We start from the raw sequence: 9,848 nt of genomic DNA on the forward strand, positions 1-9,848 counted from the left end.
GAATGACTAGCCTCCTTGCAGTTTCTTCAGCCCAGGAACATGACTTGCTTTATAGCCAGGTGGAAACATTTTACACTTTAACCAAATGTTTGTGAAGGGATTTCCCCTGCCTCATCTCATTTGATCCTCACAGAAGTCCTGAAGTAGGTATATAGAAGACTCAGTGGAAACCTATTTTCTTTTCATTAGCTGGAAAACGGAGATTTAGAAAGCTTAGGAACTTGACCCAACTGAAAAGAAGTAAGAAATGGTGGACCTTGAAAATGACTTCAGGTTTTGTCACTGCACAGAATATAGTCAAACAGTGCTGCATTTAAATATTTACCCTTTGTTCTCCCTGGGTGATCTACAATAATAATCTGAAGACACCCTTCTAGGGCAAGACGTGCTTCAGTGGGGCTTTGGTGCTCACTGAGTCTGCCCCCTGAGTGTGTCCCTTATGGATCTGAGGAGTTGTTTCTGGTACGGTCTCACACTGACCACTGAGTACACTGGCTCTTGAATCTCCAAGGAGCTGCAAAGTCAGCCACTGTCTGGGGCCACCCAGCAGGAGCTACAGAGAGATCTTCAGATTCCTCCTCTTTGTATCAGGTCTAGAAGTGCCCAGATGAGGCCCAGTGCTAAAGCAAGGTAGGCTGGTGCTAATGTGGCCTTCTTTTGATCGCTTTGAGGCCCCCTGACCCAGCTGCAGGTTGTTTGACAGGTTTTAGGCTGAGAAAGGACAGGCCATTCATATGCAAAAGCTGCTGTGCACAGCTTGGGTGGGGTTGTAAATTGGGTAGGACAGGGTCTCAGGGAATCTCCAGGGCAGAGCAAACAGCGATGGCTGCCAGTCAACCCTGCACTTGGGGGGTCCCAGCACAGGAACAATGACCCTTGCAAGCACCTCCATCTGAAAGAAAGCTGCCCCTGCGTTCCTTCCCCGATGCCAGTCAGACCAGTTTCTTCCAGTATGTGCCTGGCTACCCCCAAGACTGGCCCAGCACTGGAGCTCAGAGCAAGCAGGAGCTTGTATCTCCCTCCCAATTAAAAAAGCGGCACACCTGGGTATCAGCCAGTTCCACACCTCTGCACCTCCTGCCAGTCTCAATGCACTTTCTTCTTCACCTCTCTAGTTGTAGTACTTCCACTCAGCCAGCTTTCCCGTGGTTCTGGATGATAGTTGTTATGTATTTTAGTTGTAATTTTGATGTGGTTGTGTGAGGTAGCAAGTACAGGTGTTTACCGATGCTGCCATCTTGGTTGTCTCCTCCTCATTTCTTTATACCACAGTAATCTGAAGAACACATAGCCTGGGAGATTCTATGAATTCCCAATAGTTAGAAGTCTTAAAATTAGATCTAACGTGCGGACCAGTAGTGCAATGGATACACATCTGACGATGGATCAGAAAACTAGATCTAGATGATCTGACACATCAGGCCTGCAATGTTTCTGGACCATGCACAGTCTCTAGTCAATGTTTTAGAGGGAAAAAGCATTGCAAAGATTATATCATTCTTGCAGTAAGCCATCAGCAATTTTTTAATATTCATACCTCTTTTTAATTTGCCCAAAGTTCTAACAGAGCCCTTACCAACTTCTGATTTTTCCTCCAATTTAAATTCCTCAGAAAGTTTAAATTCCTCAGATTTTAGTAGCTGTAAAACTCCACACTAGAGTTTTATCGTCTATTTCTACCTAGCAGTGATGTTCATCCAACACCTACATGCTACTGTATAGAAATGAGTCATTTCCTCTTCTGGAGGAGATTTAAAACACAACTCTGCAAAGCAAAATAGTCTGAAGAGATAGAAAGTGGCATACTTACCAAAAAAGGAAAAACTGAACGATGGTCTCTCACTGAGTAAATAGGCAGAGAATATAAAAATATAAATTGAGTATAAGGTTTAATGAACATCAATACCTTTATGAATCAAAATGCCTATGCAAAAGGCTTAGTGTGGAAAAAATCCACAGAAAAATGCTTTTAATACAGAGTGAGGTAAGAGTAGGCTTACAGTTGTTGTTCATATGGAAAATAATATAATAAATTAATGAATAATAATACAAGAATAAACTCTGTTTTGCATATTCACAACTGTAAACCTACTTTTACCCCATCCTGTATTTCATTCAAATGAAAAAGCCCTTATTCATTTAAAACACAACTCTGGAGCGATTTTCATCTAAGAAATGAACAAATTCATCTCTAATCAACAAAAACTAAATTTTTCTAATTTGCTATGTTACTCTTCACCTTTTTTCCCCCTTTTTGTTCCCATTTATTTCTGGTGAAGTGTTAATTTTAAAAAATAAAAGAAAGCAAAACGGAAAAGTATACACTCAATGATTTGGAAATTTAATTGGGATTCTGAAAATTGTCTAATGGCTGGAATCTAAAGCCAGTCTGTCTAGTGAGTCCCTATGTCCCTGAATTGTGAGAAGCATTAAGATAATATTCTACTGGAAGCCATAATGTTTTATAATTCTGATCATATTTATAATAGCACAAATGTGAAAAGATCCCTAATATGCATTAACAGGTGAATGGAAGGACAAATTGAACTATATCCACATATGAATACACTCAGCAATGAGTATATATTTTTATTCAGTATAAAGATTTTGAGATTTATTTATGTTGTTTAATATCTGAAACATTAATAAATCTCAAAATCTTTATACTGAATAAAAAATCTAGCCCACCAAAATATACATACTATATATTTCACTTATATAAAAATCTAGAAAATGCAAACTAAATCTACGATGATATAGATTATTAGTAGCCTGTAAAAATTGAAACTTCCAGGGGCTCTGATTCAAGTGGCAACTTAAGAGAATGTAAACATGGATTCCTATGACAAGATGCTTACAATATAATGAGAAGAGACAAAATAATAAATTCAGTATATTAATCAATTAAAGTCAAAAACATAAAGTTTAAGACAATAAAATATGCATTTCAGAAACCACTGTGTATATTAATTGCCAAGTTAATTATCTATATAGGTGCCATGGAAATTTAGAGGCTGGAGAGATAACTCCATGATGTGAGCTCCAATCCTGACACTTTCACTCACCAGTCCTGTGCTTTATCTAAGTCTAAGTCAATTAGCTCTGGGAACACTGTTACACTGATTTATATAATAATTCCAAATTATATTGATATCAGCTTTTTTCAAATGATGGGTTTCAACCCATTGCTGAATCATAAAATCAATAAAATAGGTCAAAACCAGCCACTTTATTTTAAAAAGGGAATGGAGTAGAATGGAAGATATCAAGGTTTCTCTAGTAAGTTACTTGAATTTGAAAGTATATCTGTGTACATGGGTGCATTTACAGTACGTTAAGTAAACTATATTTCTTACTACGGGCATGGTCATGAAAGTTTGAATGCCACTGTTATGTTTCAAAATGATAGGAGTTGAAAGAGACTATATAAGTTAGAAGTTCTTAATTCTATAAAGAGCTTTCAAAAGCTGAACAAATAGATTTCTCTTCACTTTAAACTTCTCAGGAGCGGCAACCGTGTCTTACTAATAATATTTGCACTCCCAGCACTAGTACAGTGCCTAACACAGAGCCAGTTTTCAATAAATGATGGAGAGCTAGATGGCAAATGGAAATAGCCACAGAAATTTTAGGAAATTAGAATTTACCTCGATTTTAAAGAATTGATGGGATTTGAATAACTTAAAGAAAAGAGTAGTGGCCATTTTTAGAATTAATTCTTTCATTTCCTGACCTTATAGAGTAGGATTGGGAAGGAAACAGAACAAAACGCTTTCTGCTCAGAGTGAGGAGAAAATAAACCAAATGTCATACAGTCAGATGGTCCCCCCAGTGCACTGATCCACCCCCATGCCTGTGAATAATGGGAAGATTGCAGGTCCCAAAGCTTGAGGCTGGAAAGATGCACTGAGGACACTAACAAGGGCCAATGACAAGCACCAATGATAACTCTTTTATTAGAAAAGATAAAATTAGAGGATTGTGATTCACGTTTCCTATTTTAAAAGGAGCAGAGAACAAAGGTTTATATAGTACCTAAAAAACAGAGAGTGAGAGAACCGGGAATTAAAGGCTCGGACTAATTTGCTTAGCATCTAAAGGCATCCTGCCTTCAAGGACTAGCCCCCAGATCTTCTCAAACCATTTTCCAGAGAAATCAGTGAGTCACTGCTCTCCCTAAGCAATCTGTGCATCCCAGCACTGAGCAGGCAGAAGTTCAGTCAAAAACCAGCACAGAGGGAGGTGGTTCTTTTGTAGCCCAGGGCACTGATGCCAAATCAGAAGCATGGGAGGCTCTTAAAGGGCTAAACACTGGACTTCATGGAACTCTTTGGGTCAAAATCCACACACCAAGTCCTGCCATGTGACACTTAAATCTACTTACATCTTTCCTCCTTTGCTTTATTTCTTGATTTATTCTTTGATATTTTTCCAAAAAGAAGAGAAGGAGGGAGGCAAGCAGAGAGGAAAGGAAGAAAAAATAAAGAAGGAAAATACACTTCCCATAGGTGTTAGGAGAGTATTCTGGAGCAGCTCTCAGAGAGTAAAAAATGTACCTCTCCCACCAGGAGTGGAACATGGCCCAGGGCTGTCTGCCAGCAGACCCAGTCCCTGTCCTCCTCTTATTCATGGCACACTCCTGATGGATGTATGTCAGCTGGCATCTGAGGGGTTCAGCCAGTGAGAGGAGACGGAAGGGAGAAGCGAGAGTATTTCTCCTCCCACCCCCATGTCTCTGGAGGAGGCTCTGGTCAGGGTGTGTGTCTCCCATGGTTCCAGGTCCCTCCCCAGTAAGTCCAATGTGGTACCTACTTCACTGGGTGATCCCAACCACTGAGCTTCAATCACCTCCTCCCTTTGTCCGTCCAGCCCAAAGGTAATGACTGCCTACTCTTGCTTTGCCCCATTCATCCTTGTTTGGCTTCTCAGCTTTTCCACCATCTGTGTAATCAATTCCCCACATGATGCTCCCTCTGATCCGAATGCTCAGAGGAGTATGTGTTTTCCGACTGGGCCCTAACATAACTTGTCAGCAGCAGTGCTAAAAAAAGAGACAAGAAAAATACCGGTACACTATTAACTGTGATTGTAATAAGATAATTTCTTTAGTAGACTAAATAACTTTTTTAAAAAGTCTTTTCTCCCTGCTTTCACTACTTAATTTATAACAGTCATTGTGGCCCACACCCTGATAAGCATACCACTATAGCTATGCAAAATGACTCTAAGAGGTACATAGATAATCTCTTTTTTTCCTATTTTAACAGTCATGCATGTATTTAACCCCTTCCCCGGCAGAAACGTGTATACACGTTTTCACAAAATGTTCTTTTTTCAGTCGTCGACGAGTATACTCGTCTAAAACTTTACCTTCAAAAACCAGCTACATACGTACCATTCTAAATAATTTCATCTAGAAACTTTCTGAGGAAATACTATTCTTAACCACAAAAATGGGAAGAAAAAATAATTACAAACTGTTTTCATAACCAGCATCAAAAATACTATATAGAACCAAAATAAAAAAATTAGTCTGAAAAAGAAACGTTTTTAACAAAAAAATTGTTGGGGAAGGGGTTAAATGACTTAAAGCTCCGTCTGTGCCACATTACAGGCATTTTATAGGAAAGTTAGGCCACTGACTTGAGAAATAACGGGAAGAGCATTAGCAATGGAGGATCCAGAAAGCCATGACTTAAAGCTCCGTCTGTGCCACATAACAGGCATTTTATAGGAAAGTTAGGCCACTGATTTGAGAAATAACAGGAAGAGCATTAGCAATGGAGGATCCAGAAAGCCTGAACATCAAAATCTTTCTGAGGAGAATCAAAAGCTAACTGGTTTTTATTCCCTATCCTTCATTACTGCTTAGTCATGCTGAACATAATCTGGGAGAGAAACAAACTGAATAGAGAGAAAAAAATTAGACTCAAAGGGGAAATATGGAATTCACTAATTTATAATTTCAAAACCTTGGGGAGTGTTATATTCGAAGATGGGGAATGGCTTCTCTGAGGATGAGCTGAGAGCTGGAAAATGAGTAGACATTAACAAAATGTTCCTGACAGAAAAAAAAAAAAACAGCATAGCAGGGAAGGCTATGACCAATAAAAGCTCTAAAGTAAGAACAGTGTGGGTTAGCTGGAGGGAACCAGAAACATCAAGATTGAGGTGATAAAGTAGGGTCCAAAACCATGCAGGAATTTTTAGGGCATTTTTACATGTTGACTTTATGTCAGGACAACCTTCACTTTACCTTTTAACTTTAATAACACTGTTTTGTTCCATTGCGTTTTGTTTTATATTTATGTTTTCTTTCTTTTTTTAACATATTTTATATTGATTTCAGAGAGGAAAAAAGAGGGAGAGAGAGAGAGAAACGTCAATGATGAGAGAGAATCATTGATCGGCTGCCTCTTGCACGCCCTACACTGGAGATTGAGACCACAACCCAGGCATGTGCCACAACTGGGAATCAAACCGTGACCTCCTGGTTCATAGGTCCATGCGCAACCACCATGCCATGCCAGCTAAGCTCTGTTTTATTCTTGGCATGAGATTTTTACTTACAAAACTTGAAAAGGGTTTTTGTAAATGTAAATCTTTTAAAAATCAATTTAGAGAAAACTATTAAATACATTTTGTACAAGTATTGAGTGGATATGGTAGAAACTATCAATTAATGCAGTTTAAGAAACTCTGACATAAGAAATAAAATTGTTCCTAATAATTTCAATACCAGTAAGAACATTTCTCAGTATCATGATTTACTGGAAAATTTCCATCATGACATTAACTGTCCTCAAATTCTCCTCAAAACAGATGTTAATAACAGCTTCTGGCATAATTCCTGGTGGATACAGTGAGAACTTGTGGGACATCGGAGCTTAATGATTACTAAAGATACAGCCTGGGGAGATGGGTAATATTAACAAGATCTACTACATTTTACTTTTTAAAAATAATTTTAGTGTTAAAAACCAGCTTTTTGTTTTTCTAATTGCAAGGTAGATGATTCATGATTCAGAACTGGGGCAGTATAAAAAAAAAAAAAACACCTCACAACACTTGGATAAATGAACTGTTGACATTTTAGTATTTTTTCTTTATTTTTCTATGAACTTATATTTATGTCTTATACATGGACACAATTCATATAACTGTTTATCAAGGTTTATGTGGTTTTTAAATTTTGGATTATAATAAACATTTTTCTAGGCCATTGTTCCCCAAAAGTAATCATTTCACCCAGGGCCCAGATCTTGGATTCTAATACCATTCTCCAATAAAAGGAACTACGGATTCTTAGAGAAACGGCATTTCTAGGAAGAGGGCAGAAAACATATCAGATGAGCCTGGAGCATCCATAGTAAGAAAGTAAGGAAGTGCTCAAGCAACAAACACATGGGATGATGGGAGTATATCAAAGGCATACAGCCAACTGAAAGAGCTCCCAACTGCCAAAGCTGGAACAATCTGAGCAAAAGGGTAAATAAATTCGTATTAAGTTATAACCCAAAGTATATAGTAAATATCCGTGAGTTCATACTGATATAAGTAAATAATTGGGGAGAATAAACAAATTTCCTGTGGTAAATTTCATATACTTTATGTAAATACTCCATCCTCAAAGAAATAAAACATAACTTCTCACTCCTTCAGTGTAAGCTGTGCATAGTAACTTTCTTCCAAGGACTACAGTGTGTGGGGTGGGGAGGAGGATGACTTTACAGAGAAGCCTGACACACACTGCCTCAGCCAAGGGGGTCAAGGGTAAGGTTAACCATGATGTCATGTTATAGTATGGACCCTTGATAAGATGTGATGAAAATGGCACTTAATCTCTGAGATCTTTCTCCCCAAAACCCATAACCCCAGCCTAATTCTGAGAAAAACATCAAACAAATCCCAATTGAGACACATTCTACAAAACACCTGAGCAGTGCACCAGGTAAATGTTCTATTAGGAAAATCATTTAACTACCTTAAAACCTTATACCTTCTGATACACAATATAGGAACGCTTACAGAAATCTTCTATTGGACAGCTAAAGACCATTTCCAGATCCTTGCAACGACGGTGTATATGAACGCTATTATACAAGTTTTTGCAGCACTTGATACTCCAGGCCACAGTGTAATTTTGTAACTGAAAAAGATTCTTCCCACATTAGCATTTGGTGATCTTTGAAAACACTTAAAAACTTAACATTTTAAATCTATAATTAATTATAGGTTTGTATTATTTTTCATCTCCTTTAACTTCCTGCCCTCTGGTGCCACCTAACGCCCATCTCCTTTGGCACTTCTGTGCTTCATCTTCCCATAAATGCTATTTTAAGACTGGGTGTAACCCCATCACTGAAACTTCCCTTCATTGTCTTCAAAATGTCCATGTGTCACCATCTCTTCAAAACTGCTGTCACTGTTTCCATGACTTCTGTTTCTTCCAAAACAGAGAGGTCAATGATGTCTATCAGGCTCCACAATGGAGAGCTGCATGCAGATGGTGTATTGGGGTGACGGGATGCCCCAGGAGATACACCTGTAAGGAAGTGAGGGAGGCCAGACTAGAGAGAGGGAGAAGGTGACCCACATGGAGGTTCCAATGGAGGCCTGCACGATCCTACAGGGAGGCCTGGAGCTGGGAATGCAGAGATTTCCCCAATCAAGGCAAGAGGGCTGGGCCTTTAAATGTAGTCATTGGCTCGGAGCATCCCCTTGTAGCAGGACAACCTTGGGAGAGGCATTTTTCTGTGGTCAAGGCAATGACCAGGGAGGGACACAGCTGTGAAACCATTACAGGCTATCACCTCAGCAGCTGGGGTCAAACCACCAGATGGAGGATGGAGTGGTGGCCACACCACCAACCAGACAAGGGGATCTGGGTGAAGCATCAAAGTTCTCACTATATGTCTATTTCACTAAATCTTTGCCTGCTCGTTTACTCTCACCAGTGGATATGAAATTAAGAGGATCAAGCTCCTAAAGATCAAATCTATAATAAAACACTCTCTAAAATCAAAGAGGCTTTGAGAGCACGTAGTTCTTCGTATCAAACATGTGAACCGGTTAAGGGAAGTAGGCACTCCTGCAGACAACTGCTAGCACAGTACCTAGGCAAGCACTCTGTAAATATCTTTAAAGGATACGGAAAGCATCATTATTCTTAAGCATTACACTCATTTTTTAGGAAGTGAAAGGAAACAACATAAAAACTAAAATATAAATATAGGAAAGGACCTACAATGAGATAAAGATATCTAAATCGGTTTCCAGCACAAAAACCTGAGGGAGGACCCTATAGATAGATGTCCGTGTGCTTAGAAAAATTAGGAATCACATTAAAACATCTATTTTGAGAAACTGATTATTTAACTTTGGAAAATAAAAGCTTGTATTCAACTTTCTTATGCTAGGTTTATCTGTTTGATATTTTTCAGATGTTATTGTAATTGTCTGGATATAACAATTTCAAACATAGTAACTAAATCTTGTCTTTAAAAGCAGAGTTTAGGATTTATAAAATGTTTTATTTGGAAAAGTTCACTATTGTACAAATATTAGAAAATTAATGAAGAAACATAAAATATTTTTAACTTATGGGTAATCAGTTCCTTGAGATATTTTTAATAAAATAAATAACAAACTATTCAATAAATATTAGAGAATTAAAGACCATTTATGTCAGAGAAACTAAGATGGGGGCATAGATAAACACCGGGAAATTGCTGCCTCCCACAACAATTGAAAAATACATCAAAAACACAAAATGGACATCATCCAGAACTACAGGAAGGCTGAGTGTAAATTCTACAACTAGAAGGAAAGAAAAGCACACTGAGAGC

The 9,848-nt window shown here is 38.4% G+C and overlaps 1 protein-coding gene across 1 annotated transcript in view; it reads right to left on the minus strand.

The window, feature by feature from the left end:
- Positions 1 to 9,848, minus strand: part of MCTP1 (multiple C2 and transmembrane domain containing 1) — a 422,223-nt gene that overhangs the window by 389,261 nt on the left and 23,114 nt on the right. The window lies entirely within an intron of this gene.

The sequence above is a fragment of the Myotis davidii genome, unplaced genomic scaffold, assembly GCF_000327345.1.
Source record: "Myotis davidii unplaced genomic scaffold, ASM32734v1 scaffold44, whole genome shotgun sequence".
Classification (NCBI taxonomy): domain Eukaryota; kingdom Metazoa; phylum Chordata; class Mammalia; order Chiroptera; family Vespertilionidae; genus Myotis; species Myotis davidii.